Raw genomic sequence first — 14250 nt, forward strand, 5'->3', positions numbered from 1 at the left:
AGGAGAACGGGGATCCTAAAAGGACCTGCCCTAACCTGGCATACACCATTCACATCTTTAAACAGGTAACTTCTCAATAAACTGATAATAATACGCTTGAATGGCAATACTATTTTACAATTGACATGCAATGGCCAATACATTACTTGTTAATGAAAACAAGGGCATAATTAACATAAACAGTCTAAAAATGTATTTAGCAATCCCAGATTGCCCCTTTAATCAAAAGATTTTTTACACTTGTAACAACTCAACAAATTATATCAGTTGTAGCTAATTATATTTGGTATGTGAGGAAATACTCACCATATACATTCGTGGAGGGAACACCCTGAATTGCAGGCCCCAATCACACCCTTCTAAATTTTTTTCAGCAGGGTAATCACTTATGTGCATCTAATAACAACACTTGCACCACTAGTGGTAAGTACAGGTATTGTCATAAGAACACAACAACATATTATGGAGGACCAATCCTGCCGTAATTAGAATTAAATAAATAAATAAATGTGCAGAAAATAGATAAATGAATAAATAAATAAATCCACACATAATTAAATAAATTATCAAGGAAATACAAAAACACTGACTAAAATGAATTTTCTCTACATATCTGTATGTATTTAATTATTTATCTATGTATTAACTAATTATTCAAACTTTAATTCATTTTATTCATTTATATATTTTTGTATTTCTTCCTCCAATATCATAATGAGGAGGTGTCAATCAAACGTCTGTGGGTGGTATATAACACACCATTGGTTGATCAATGTCACAGCACCTTGCTAGACTGCTTTTGCACCACCTATGTGAAGCTAGCCACAGTAACGATTAGCCACAATAGTAGAATTTTAGGATCGCCTTCAAAAGAAAAGTCCTGCATTGAAACAGACACAAACAGATACAAATAGTGGAATCATGCCATATTATTGTATATATATATATATTTACCTTTATTTAACTAGGCAAGTCAGTTAAGAACCAATTCTTATTTACAATGATGGCCTACCAAAAGGCAAAAGGCCTCCTATATATAAATATAGGACCAAACACACATCACAACAAGAGAGACAACACAACACTACATAAAGAGATACCTAAGACAACAACATAGCATGGCAGCAACACACGACAACACAGCAAGGTAGCAGCCCAACATGAAAACAACATGGTAGCAGCACAACATGGTAGCAGCACAAGACATGGTACAAACATTATTGGGCACAGACAACAGCACAAAGGGCAAGAAGGTAGAGATAACAATACATCACGCAAAGCAGCCACAACTGTCAGTAAGAGTGTCCATGATTGAGTCTTCGAATGAAGAGATGGAGATAAAACTGTCCAGTTTGAGTGTTTTTTGCAGCTCGTTCCAGTCACTAGCTGCAGCGAACTGGAAAGAGGAGTGACCCAGGGATGTATGTGCTTTGGGGACCTTTAACAGAATGTGACTGGCAGAACATTTACATTTACATTTACATCATTTAGCAGACGCTCTTATCCAGAGCGACTTACAAATTGGTGCATTCAACTTATGATAGCAAGTGGGACAACCACTTTTTTTCTTCTTTTTTTTTTATGGGGGGGTGGGTAGAATGATTGCTTTATACTATTCCAGGTATTCCTTAAAGAGGTAGGGTTTCAATTGTCTCCGGAAGGTGGTCAGTGACTCCGCTGTCCTGGCGTCGTGAGGGAGCTTGTTCCACCATTGGGGTGCCAGAGCAGCAAATAGCTTTGACTGGGCTGAGCGGGAACTGTGCTTCTGTAGAGGTAGGGGAGCTAGCAGGCCAGAGGTGGATGAACGTAGTGCCCTCATTTGGGTGTAGGGTCTGATCAGAGCCTGAAGGTAAGGAGGTGCCATTCCCCTGTCGTATCTGATGAATGGTGGTCATTATTGCTGTCAACAAAGAGTCCGTTTTATGCTGCATCGTGTTAGAGGCTTTTAATAAAATCACGAGGTTACAGCATAAATGACAGGTGACATGACACCCGGAGAACGGCTCCCCGATTGCCATGGCCGTTCTGACGTCTTCCTCGCCTAACCCCCCTATTTATAAACAACGAAGCTGACCTCTTCTGGCCAATCCCCAGTCTCCAAGACACTTCCGGTCTGCTGGATGTGGCGTTACACCTAAAACCTTCCCTCTGGATACTAACATAAACACATTCCATTTCTTCATGAAAACCATTTAACAAAGGCATAATCTTCAGATACTATACCCCTCACAGCTCCGTAGGCAAGAACCATGGTTTTGTAGTAGATGCAAGCCTCAACTGGAAGCCAGTGGAGTGTGCGGAGCAGCGGGGTGACATGAGAGAACTTGGGAAGGTCGAACACCAGACGGGCTGCGGCGTTCTGGATAAGTTGTAGGGGTTTAATGGCACAGGCAGGGAGCCCAGCCAACAGTGAGTTGCAGTAATCCAGACGGGATGGATTAGGACCTGTGCCACTTCCTGTGTAAGGTAGGGTCGTACTCTGCGAATGTTGTAGAGCATGAACCTGCAGGATCGGGTCACCGCTTTGATGTTAGCAGAGAACGACAGGGTGTTGTCCAGGGTCACGCCAAGGCTCTTTGCACTCTGGGAGGAGGACACAATGGAGTTGTCAACCGTGATGGCGAGATCATGGAGCGGGCAGTCCTTCCCAGGGAGGAAGAGCAGCTCCGTCTTGCCGAGGTTCAGCTTGAGGTGGTGATCCGACATCCACACTGATATGTCTGCCAGACATGCAGAGATGCAATTCGCCACCTGGTTATCAGGAGGGGGAAAGGAGAAAATGAATTGTGTGTCGTCTGCGTAGCAATGATAGGAGAGACCATGTGAGGATATGACAAAGCCAAGTGACTTGGTGTATAGAGAGAATAGGAGAGGGCCTAGAACTGAGCCCTGGGGGACACCAGTGGTGAGAGCACGTGGTGCGGAGACAGATTCACGCCACGCCACCTGGTAGGAGCGACCTGTCAGGTAGGACGCAATCCAAGAGTGAGCAGCGCCGGAGATGCCCAACTCGGAGAGGGTGGAGAGGAGGATCTGATGGTTCACAGTATCAAAGGCAGCGGATAGGTCTAGAAGGATAAGAGCAGAGGAGAGAGAGTTAGCTTTAGCAGTGCGGAGAGCCTCCGTGACACAGAGAAGAGCAGTCTCAGTTGAATGACCAGTCTTGAAACCTGACTGGTTTGGATCAAGAAGGTCATTCTGAGAGAGATAACAGGAGAGTTGGCTAGAGACGGCACGCTCAAGAGTTTTGGAGAGAAAAGAAAGAAGGGATACTGGTCTGTAGTTGTTGACATCGGAGGGATCGAGTGTAGGTTTTTTGAGGAGGGGTGCAACTCTCACTCTCTTGAAGACGGAAGGGACATGGCCAGCGGTCAAGGATGAGTTGATAAGCGAGGTGAGGTAAGGGAGAAGGTCTCCAGAAATGGTCTGGATAAGAGAGGAGGGGATAGGGTCAAGCGGGCAGGTTGTTGGGCGGCCGGCCGTCACAAGTCGCAAGATTTCATCTGGAGAGAGAGGGGAGAAAGAAGTCAAAGCATAGGGTAGGGCAGTGTGAGCAGGACCAGAGGTGTCATTTGACTTAATAAATGAGGATCGGATGTCGTCAACCTTCTTTTCAAAATGGTTGACGAAGTCATCCACAGAGAGGGAGGAGGGAGGGGGAGGAGGAGGAGGATTCAGCAGGGAGGAGAAGGTGGCAAAGAGCTTCCTAGGGTTAGAGGCAGAGGCTTGAAATTTAGAGTGGTAGAAAGTGGCTTTAGCAGTGGAAACAGAGGAAGAGAATGTAGAGAGGAGGGAGTGAAAAGATGACAGGTCCGCTGGGAGTCTAGTTTTCCTCCATTTCCGCTCGGCTGCCCGGGGGCCCTCTTCTGTAAGCTCGCAATGAGTCGTCAAGCCACGGAGCAGGAGGGGAGGACCGAGCCGGCCGGGAGGATAGGGGACATAGAGAGTCAAAAGATGCAGAAAGGGAGGAGAGAGAACAGGTGTTGTATGTGGAGGATGAGGGCAGCAGTAGGTATTTGAACTGGATAATACTTTTTTAAAAGTTTGGAATGTTGTTATACAAATTCAACAAAAGACAATAATGAGTTAGGAAAATCTGTTGAAATTGCACTGTGGATGTATTAGACTTCAGAATTGTATTGGGGGCACACTGTATGCATTGTACAGCCTTGCCTATGGATCTTGGGTCCATGAAATGTTCACAACTGTGAAGAGTTTACACAAATATTAGTGTTGTAGCTCTTATTGCAGGACTTTAACTCTGGGAAATCACCTCACTATTCAGCCTATTGTGCGTATTGAACATTCATATTGCAATGTACAGTTTTAAATATGGGATCTTGGATCCATGAAATCGGGTATCAGTCCAGAGCACAACTGTGAAGAGTTTACACAGATATTAGCGTAATATCTCTTATTGCAGGACTTTAAAACCACTGTGAAATGAGACATTAGCTCACCAGTCAACCTTCTGTGTATTGAACATTCATATTGCAATGTACAGCTTTACCTATGGATCTTGGCTCCATGAAATTAGGTATCAGCCTACTCAGTGACACCCACAGAACACAACTGTGAAGAGTTTACACAGCAGCATACACTACCGGTCAAACGTTTTAGAACACCTACTCATTCAAGGGTTTTTCTTTATTTTTAAGGTTTTCTACATTGTAGAATAATAGTAAAGACATCAAAACTATGAAATAACACATATGGAATCAGGTAGTAACCAAAAAAAGTGTTAAACAAATCAAAATATATTTTATATTTGAGATTCTTCAAATAGCCACCCTTCGCCTTGATGACAGCTTTGCACACGCTTGGAATTCTCTCAACCAGCTTCACCTGGAATGCTTTTCTAACAGTCTTGAAGGAGTTCCCACATATGCTGAGCACTTGTTGGCTGCTTTTCCTTCACTCTGCCGTCCGACTCATCCCAAACCATCTCAATTTGGTTAAGGTCGGGAATTGTGGAGGCCAGGTCATTTGATGCAGCACTCCATCACTCTCCTTCTTGGTCAAATAGCCCTTACACAGCCTGGAGGTGTGTTGGGTCATTGTCCTGTTGAAAAACAAATGATAGTCCCACTAAGCCCAAACCAGATGGGATGGCGTATTGTTGCAGAATGCTGTGGTAGCCATGCTGGTTAAGTGTGCCTTGAATTCTAAATAAATCACAGACAGTGTCACCAGCAAAGCACCCCCACACCATAACACCTCCTCCTCCATGCTTTATGGTAGGAAATACACATGTGGAGATCATCCGTTCACCCACACCGTGTCTCACAAAGCCACGGAGGGTGGAACAAAAAATCTCTAATTTGGACTCCAGACCAAAGGACAAATTTCCACCGGTCTAATGTCCATTGCTCGTGTTTCTTGGCCCAAGCAAGTCCCTTCTTCTTATTGGTGTCCTTTAGTAGTGGTTTCTCTGCAGCAATTCGACCATGAAGGCCTGATTCACACAGTCTCCTCTGAACAGTTGATGTTGAGATGTGTCTGTTACTTGAACTCTGTGAAGCATTTCTTTGGGCTGAAATTTCTGAGGCTGGTAACTCTAATGAACTTATCCTCTGCAGCAGAGGTAACTCTTGGTCTTCCTTTCATGTGGCGGTCCTCATGAGAGCCAGTTTCATCATAGCGCTTGATGGTTTTTGCGACGGCTATCTTCTGTATACCCCCCCTTTCTTGTCACAATGCAACTGATTGGCTCAAACGCATTAAGAAGGAAAGAAATTCCACAAATTAACTTTTAAGAAGGCACTCCTGTTAATTGAAATGCATTCCAGGTGACTACCTCATGAGCCTGGTTGAGAGAATGCCAAGAGTGTGCAAAGCTGTCATCAAGGCAAAGGGTGGCTATTTGAAGAATCTCAATATAAAATATATTTTGATTTGTTTAACACGTTTTTCGTTACTACATGATTCCATATGTGTTATTTCATAGTTTTGATGTCTTCACTATTATTCTACAATGTAGAAAATAGTAAAAATAAAGAAAAAACCTTGAATGAGTAGGTGTTCTAAAACTTTTGACCGGTAGCGTATCATAGACTTTCTCTCCAATGTCCCCCCAAAAAGTGACATATCATATTGATACATAGCTATATGCGCAACACATACTTTTTTGGGGGGGAGGGGGGTGCTAATGTAAACATGGCCTTTTAACTTTGAATACGTTCTGTCATACTAATTGCATCCCAGGCAAATGTAATCGCTCAACGCGCTGTGGCATTGATCAACCAATGGTGTGTTAGATACCACCCACAAATACGTTTGCTTGACACCCCCTCATTATGATATTGGAGGAAGAAATACAGAAACAAATAAATAACATAAATGAATAAAATGAAAGAAAGTGGGATTAATTATTTATCTCTTTATGTGTGCAATCATTAATCCATGTATTTATATATTTGTGTGCATTTATCTATGTATTAATATGTGCATTTATCTATCTATCTATTTATTTATTTAATTCTAATTATGGCAGGTTTGGTCCTGCATAACATATAGGCAAGCCTATGTTACAATGTTACATCACCGGTTTGCATTGACCAGCTTAAGTTAACATATTAACTTTATTAAACAAGTTTGGCGATGGCGGTGTGACACATTATGAAGCCCCACGCACAAAGTAGCCCACTGTACCTTTAATCCTTGAGAACTCGCGTTCTATCACGTCTTGGAAGTCACTCTTATAACCGTAAGGATTCCAAACTTCCTCGAAGCTCTTGTAGTTTATTAAGATTATGACTTTGTTAATGTTTTCAAGTGGAACCTGAGAGGATGTTTATTTTAGTGTCAGAGGGAATTGTTTTAGTGTGACGCCACATACAACAGACAGGAAGTGTGTGTTGTAGACAGGGGATTGGACAGTAGAGGGAGCCACCCATATCTTGGGAAGATTATACATACTGGGTAAAAACGAAGAAGAGGTTAGAGCGGCCATTGCAATCTGGGACGCTGCTCTCCGGGTGGTCTGGACACCTGTAAAACTTATGCTGGAATCTTGTGATATGAATAAAACTTATGATCAAGGGTTCAGTATGAGCGGACTCCTTTGTTTTACAGCAATAACTAGCGACATTGACTCGACACTACAAATGGCGTCACGAAAAGGGAGGGTCTGCCTCTCTCCTTTGTTCCATTCAGGCGCCAAGCTGACTCGTTCTGAAGTCATGGCCAGATAAGGGTGAGTTTTTTTCTCACCACTTTGGGCATTTGTTAGTTTGGAGGCTATTTGAGTGTGCGCTGGAGAGATGTACCGTTAGGACCGATGTGTGCCTCGTGTTGCTTTATTGCTGAGAACTGGGGGTCTGCCTAACCATTCTAAAATTGTTTGCACTGGTAAACAGCGCAAAAGGGGGGAGTGTCTATAGAAATAGGCTTGAATAGGAATTCTAGAGCAATCGATGGTAGTGAATAAGGCAGATATACAAGGCAGATATACAAGGCAGATATACAAGGCAGAAATATAAGGCAGAGATACGTATACAACTTAGGGCATTGCGAATCTGGAAAGACCCCAGGGGGGCGATCATAGGATGGGCCGAAAATCCTTTTACGCGTTAGATGTGTATTAGGTGAGTTCTGGGAACTCGAGACGGTGGAATATATATTTTATTGTACGTTACTGCTCATCTTGTATCCGACGGGGTATCTGTTTGGGGGAACCTCTCATAGGATATCCATTGAACTCACGGCAGCATAAAGTTAGTGACAAAGGAAAAAGGTATTTAGGCGCAATGCAGGTTACATTGTTGCATGCCACATGTTACATACATGCTAATGCTAATGCTAAATGCTACGTGCCACATGTTACATACAGGCTAAGGCTAAATGTTAAATGCTAATTGTGTTACATGCTGCATGCTAACATGTGACCTTAAAGGGCCATTGCGATGGAATAAAGCCTCTTAAATTATGTTTGTGTGTAGAATTTAGGTTCTATGCTTTGTGAGCTCTGTTAAATATTGTTTGACTATGAGGAGAAAACGGAGTTACAGCGGGACTGTTAACTGTCTGTTTGGGTTGGGGAGAGAGCTCAGAGGGCTCCCTTCCACGGTGAAATCGTATTGATGAATGTACTGCGCATGCGTGTGATTTTACGACACTAGAGTGACGTAGGGAGCATATGCTTCTGCTACACTGTGCAAGGGGGGACACAGACGAAGGAACAAAGAGGAGAGATTTGAACACGAATGGAATCTTCTAGTTGTTACATCGGCTGTTGGTTAAAGATGAAACTGTTTTTGTGACCTATTGAATTGATAAATGAGAGAGATATGTTGACGGATTAAAAATAAAAGTAATTAAATAAGTAAATAAAATAAAAATGTTATTGAGCTATTTATGCTTTTCCTGAGGTAATTCTTAGAGCGAATGTGAACGGAAGGAATATTGAATGGTTGAAGGGACTCAGTGACTGCATAAACTGCTAAATTCTTGTATGTTTCTCTGTTCTTTTGTCATATGAGAGGCGATAGGACGAGAGGAGAGAGAGAGAAAGAGAGGAGGTGCTGACGTGTACATCACGTGACAAGGGGTGACGCGACAGAGGATCTAGTCAAAAGGTTTTGGTGCTGTTCTGTTTACAAAAAACTTTCCCCTACAGGATATTTGATGTTATGACAATTTCACAGAGACTTGGCAAAAGACTGATTGAATAAAATTTGCATTTTTGGAGTTTCTGTGCATGAGTTGGTTTGATTACAGTTCTGTTGGAAATCGAGTGCTGACATTATTCTGTAAAATTAAGATAATTGGATGCTTATTAAGCAATGGGGTTTATGGGTATTGTAGTGTTGTAGGATTAGAAGTCTTTATTTTTTTGGATTGCTCTGAAGTTGACTACTTGCATTTACTTTCCTGATGGGATGTGGTAAGATAGCACTAATTGATAAATTAGTAAAATAGGAATTAGAAATAAAAAAATATTTTTGATTATTCATAATTTTTTAATACTTTTTTTAATTGAATTTTAATTTTAATGTTAAATAATTTTTTGAATAAATTTTTTGAATTAATTATTTTTGAATATTCATATTTTTATTGATTTTTTTTTGTTTGTTTATATTAATAATTAAAGGGAGGAAGCCATAGGCTATATAGTCTAAAATAAAATAATTCACAATAAAGGAATATAAAAGAGTTGTTACAATGGGGAAAAATGACATCAAGGCTATGAAAGTAATTACACCTGTTGATATAGTTGAAAATAGTAAACATTGCAATACCATTAACTAAAGGTTGTCTGGAAAATGGAACAAACGTTGGCCTGACATTGAACAACCATAGCTAGTAGAGGGAATCTTAACCCTGATGTCATCAACATAATGAAAGTGCTTCTGTCAATTCATAAAGCAGATCAAAAGAAGGGAAAAAAGGGAACAATGTAAAGAAAAGACACAAAGAGAGCTGGGTGTTCTTAAGTTGTCCTTCATTCTCAAACAAAAACTGATGAAAGATACCAACGATAAAGCTTCCAGTGATCAGCCAGGAGGGTGATTATTGCATCAGAGATGAAGATGAACGAATAATAGAGAGAGGACAAGCAGAAACGACAATAAAAATGAATCCAAAACTCCAGAAGTAAGAAAAAACCGAGATGTCTGGAAACTAAGAGAAGAATGAGGTTCGGAAAGATGAAGATAAAGATGAAGACTTGGAGATTAAAGGTGCTTTATGTTCAAGAGGATTTTATTCAACAATGATTAGCACAGAAGAAATAGAAAGAGATATAGACCGATGCGTATCATGACTGGATAAGGGGAATAATTTAGAAGAAGTAAGAGAACTGCAAAGTACAACTCGAGAAGCTGAAGATACAGAAGAGAAGAAAAACTGCTGAGAAAAGAATCCCAAGAATTGGAGGAGAAGAATACATTGAGGCCAAGGAAAGAGAGAAAAGTAAGAAGATGATGGAAGATGATATTTCGAGGGTAAAACTTAGAATATAAGCTGTTGAAGAATACTGATATGTCAACACCAAGAAAGAACAGGACCAAGAAACTCTCAGAAAACTCAATCAAATACAACTGGTGGAGAATAAGAAGGAGAAGAAACAAGCTTTGGTTATGAAGAATCAGAGTGAACCAAATCAACAATCACTGCTACAGCTTCAACTGAACAAGGTCAAATGCAATTGTACCAGCCACCCATGGCGGTACCAGTTGTTTCATATCCACAGCCAGTTTCTGGACAGACACAGAATTGGAGAGGAAGAGGACGAGAAGGCTTAGAAGGAGGAGGAAGGTTTCAGCCACACTTCCAGCAACTTTCAGAAGCGTGTTATAATTGTGGACAGGTTGGTCATTTTACCTGTGATTGCAATGCGCCAGGAGGAAACAACAGAGGAAATTTCTGAGGAAGATAAAGGAGCAAGTGAAGATAATCTGTTCTCCAGGTGAACCCTTAAAGGAGCAAGGATTCTAGAGTGCCTAGAAGATCCGAAGGGGGGTGTCAGCTGATAGCACCGATTTAGGGAGAGGAAGAAAATATCCAACAATTGAAGTGAAAATAAAAAGGACTATGAGAAGTGATGGTGAATAGAGGAAAAGCTTTTATCTGTGTTGAGCCTAAAGAGGTTAAACATCTCACTATGTAAAATTAACTAATTAGGATAGGATTTGAGGGAGTAAAACAGTTGATTACTCTTAAGGAACCAATTGAGCTCTGCTATAAAAAAATCAAAGAGAAATTAAAATACACATACTAATATCAGAACATATACCTATTGCATTGTTGGGAAGAGATGCATTGTTTAAATTGAACTGTACAATAAGATGTACACTAGACGGCTGTCTGGTAGAAGATTTTAAAAGAGTAGGGTTTTTGGGAATCTATTAGACTGCCTATTAGACAATCTGTCTGAAAAATAAAGTTAAAAAGGGTGTCTGTTATTCTTGGTTACATTCCTACACCAAGAGGGGAAAAAGATTTCAAACTAGGCTAAAAGATGTTCGATCGTTTGCCAAGTCTGTGTGTAAAGAAGTCAGAAGCAGGTGGGGATTACCCGATCACATATTCTAAAAATTGGTGGTAAAAGGATTTTGTGAATAGATCAGTGGAAATAGGTTTTAAAAGTTAGGAGAAAAGATTAGATTAAAAAAGTTAGAAAAACTAGGGTTGAAGGAACTCTAGGAGAGTAAGCTAAGTTTCAATGTTAGTAGGAAGAGAGAGTGAATGTAGTGACACTAGTGGTGATAGATGGAAATACAAGTAAGGAGTTAAAAGTCTTAGGGAGAATGGATGAAGTAACAATAAGGACATCAACACTTCAGCCTATTATAACAACAGTGAGAAGCAATTCAACTCTTTCAACATTGATAGTTATTAAAGCCATAAATATATCGCATTTGATTACAAGGGAACCAATAGCTCCAGCACCAATTTTAGGGGGGAAAAGACTGTTATTAGGGTTAGGATGGGTGATACAGCTCATCTTCCTTGTAGCTGTGAGAGATGGAGTGGGGATGGTGACGTTCCTCCCACATGGAGAGATAATTATGGAGAAGAAGTATTGTTATCAGGACCAGAAGTAGAAGCTGTTGCACCTAGTCAAAGGAAGTATAGTTTGTACAACGATATGAAGTGGAAGAGGGTTATGAGTGATTGTTCACTTATTTTGCGTAATGTTACAGAGAAAGATCAGGGAGAATATATGTGTACTTATCTAGTGCAAGCATTAAAATTTGTTCCGGTTAAGAATTATTGGTTAAAAGGCTATGTAATTCGTAAAGTGACGCTTATAATGGAAGAGTTGAAGTCTGTTGAAGCTTCCACAGTCACCGAAGGAGTTCAGGAGAAGTATATTACAGTAGCCACTCCAACAGTAAATAAAACACAGAGGATATCGGTAGCTTTCCCACTAGAAGTAGTTAAGGGTGTTAATACATCAACTAAATCAACTACTTTAATGGTAACTTTGAAAGGGATTAATGGTACGACGGCAATAACAAATGTAGGAAGTATGACACCGACACCAACAACAACTTTTCTGAAATTAAAGGATGTAGCAAGAGTGACTCAGGAGTTTATGGTACGGATGGAGAGTGCTGTCAATGGTAGTAAGGATAGGGTTAAAATAGGAGAGCAGATGGTGGTAGAGAAGAATATAGATTCATCTGAAATAGTGCAAGATACTATCATGGAGGTACAGGATGAGTTCTTTGATTTCAACGTAACATCGGAAGATACATCTGATCAATACCGCTCGTTAGGGAAAAGAGAAACTAAATGGAAGGCATATGGATTTGATTCTTCTGTTTTGAAGATTAAAGATGAATGGGCAGGTAGGAATCTTTGGTTCCAACAGTTAACTCATTCTGTAAGATCAGTGAGGAATCTTGAGGGTCCATGTCTGTTGAGAATTCCAGCACCAGACACGTGGGGTTCCATTTTAGAGACGGTCGCTCAACCTCTATCAAGTACGTGTCAATCTTATGCTTTGTCATGGCTGTTGTATCAGCAACAATCATTAACAGATAAAATAATGTCGTTGTCAAAACATTTGTTTAAGCCTAGGTTTAGGTGTTCTTGGTTAAATGAATTACCCTATGTGAATTTGTTAGATGGGAAGGAAAATCAGGTAACAGCGAACCCTGAAGCATTGGAGGTGAAACCAGTGAGGGCTAAAAGTTGTTTTTGTTCTAATAAAACTTATGATGGAAGGGGTATGTTTGTGGGAATATCAGATTGTGATGATTATATGATGACTTTGGGTAAGCATGACCTTAAGGGTAGTAATGAGAAATATAATGTTACTTTTTATGTTCCAGTTAGTAAGAAGAGCAGGACTTTGATGGTGAAAGATTAGCTTTTGCCTGACAATGTGACTATTAGAAATTTTAGAGATATTTGGTGGGTTTGTGGTGATGAAGCATATATATTCTTACCCTATGGATGGACAGGATGTTGTTACATGTCAACGTTGAAGCTTCCATATGAGGTTTTTACCATTAAAAGAGGGGTAGCACCGGACACAGATAAATCTGAATCTAGGTTTGGAAATAGGGTGAAAAGAGACATGGCGACATTTCATAGTCTGGGAAGCCTATCATTGGAGGATAAGTCTAAGAGAGAAGTGGGGATTTTTCCATGGTATGGTGTAAAATTTGGGAAGATCATATTGATAATATTAGCTATACTTTGATTCCAGATAGTTCAGATAATATCACTTAGTGTTATAGATGCATTGAAGAATATAAGGGATGCATTTGGTAGATCTGAAGGAGCTGGATGGTCAGCGAAGTTTTGGTTGCAAGATCAGTTAGGGCCAATGGGAGCAGTGATAGTTCAGATTTTAATAGCAGTTTTGATAGCACTGTGTGTGATATTTTTATTTTGTACATTGTTACTGACCTTTGAGAAGGATATGATATTGAGATGGGTTGGAGTTGTGATGCCTGGAGACAACACTCAGATGCCGTTGTTGACTGTTCCTGATCTGGATGAAGAGGGACAAGTGGGACTAGATGGAGTATTGATGGATAAATATCCTTTTTGATTATTTGATCATTTTTCAAAAAAAAAAAATTCAATAGTAGTGTGATTTTAGTATGATGTTATGAATCAAAGGGGGGAAATAGGATAATGTGATTCATATATCATTTTATATCATTTTTTTATATTCTTAGTTGATATTGATGTTTTAATTTGAAAGTGTTGTTTTGCAAAAGATACTGTTTGGTCTTTTATTTTCTTTCAGAAGCATTTGGGGGAATATGTAGAGATTGAATTACTCAAACAGGGACAATATGAAAGGAGAATGACTGGAGCAGATGGAACAAGGAAGGTGTGGAAATGTTCCGATTCCATCATCAACGATGCATTGGAAGTCGAGACTACGGGGGAGATGAAGTGTAGTGGACTACATTCCAGTGTCTGCAATGAAATATAGACATATTTGCATGTGTAATACATAATTTGTGTCATATTCTTTCTGTATTAATTTTTGTAGAATGATATTTGATGTTATTGAATACATGTGGGGATCTTAGATGTTTTTGTTTATTTCGTGAATGTTTAGGGACATGGAGTCTAGGCAGGGATAGAGATCCACTGTAGGGTCCGATGGGTCGACCAGTCTTAGTGTGAAAATTTATTGGATAGTATTTTGTTTGCAGGGGCTTACATGTGTATTTAATTGCATCATAGTTTCAAATGCATTGATAAAGATTTATGAATTGATCTGGAGTACCTAGGTGGTTGCCTGGGGCAGAGGGACCGTGAGAGAATTTTACTGTC

Source organism: Coregonus clupeaformis, chromosome 1 (assembly GCF_020615455.1).
Source record: "Coregonus clupeaformis isolate EN_2021a chromosome 1, ASM2061545v1, whole genome shotgun sequence".
Classification (NCBI taxonomy): Eukaryota; Metazoa; Chordata; class Actinopteri; order Salmoniformes; family Salmonidae; genus Coregonus; species Coregonus clupeaformis.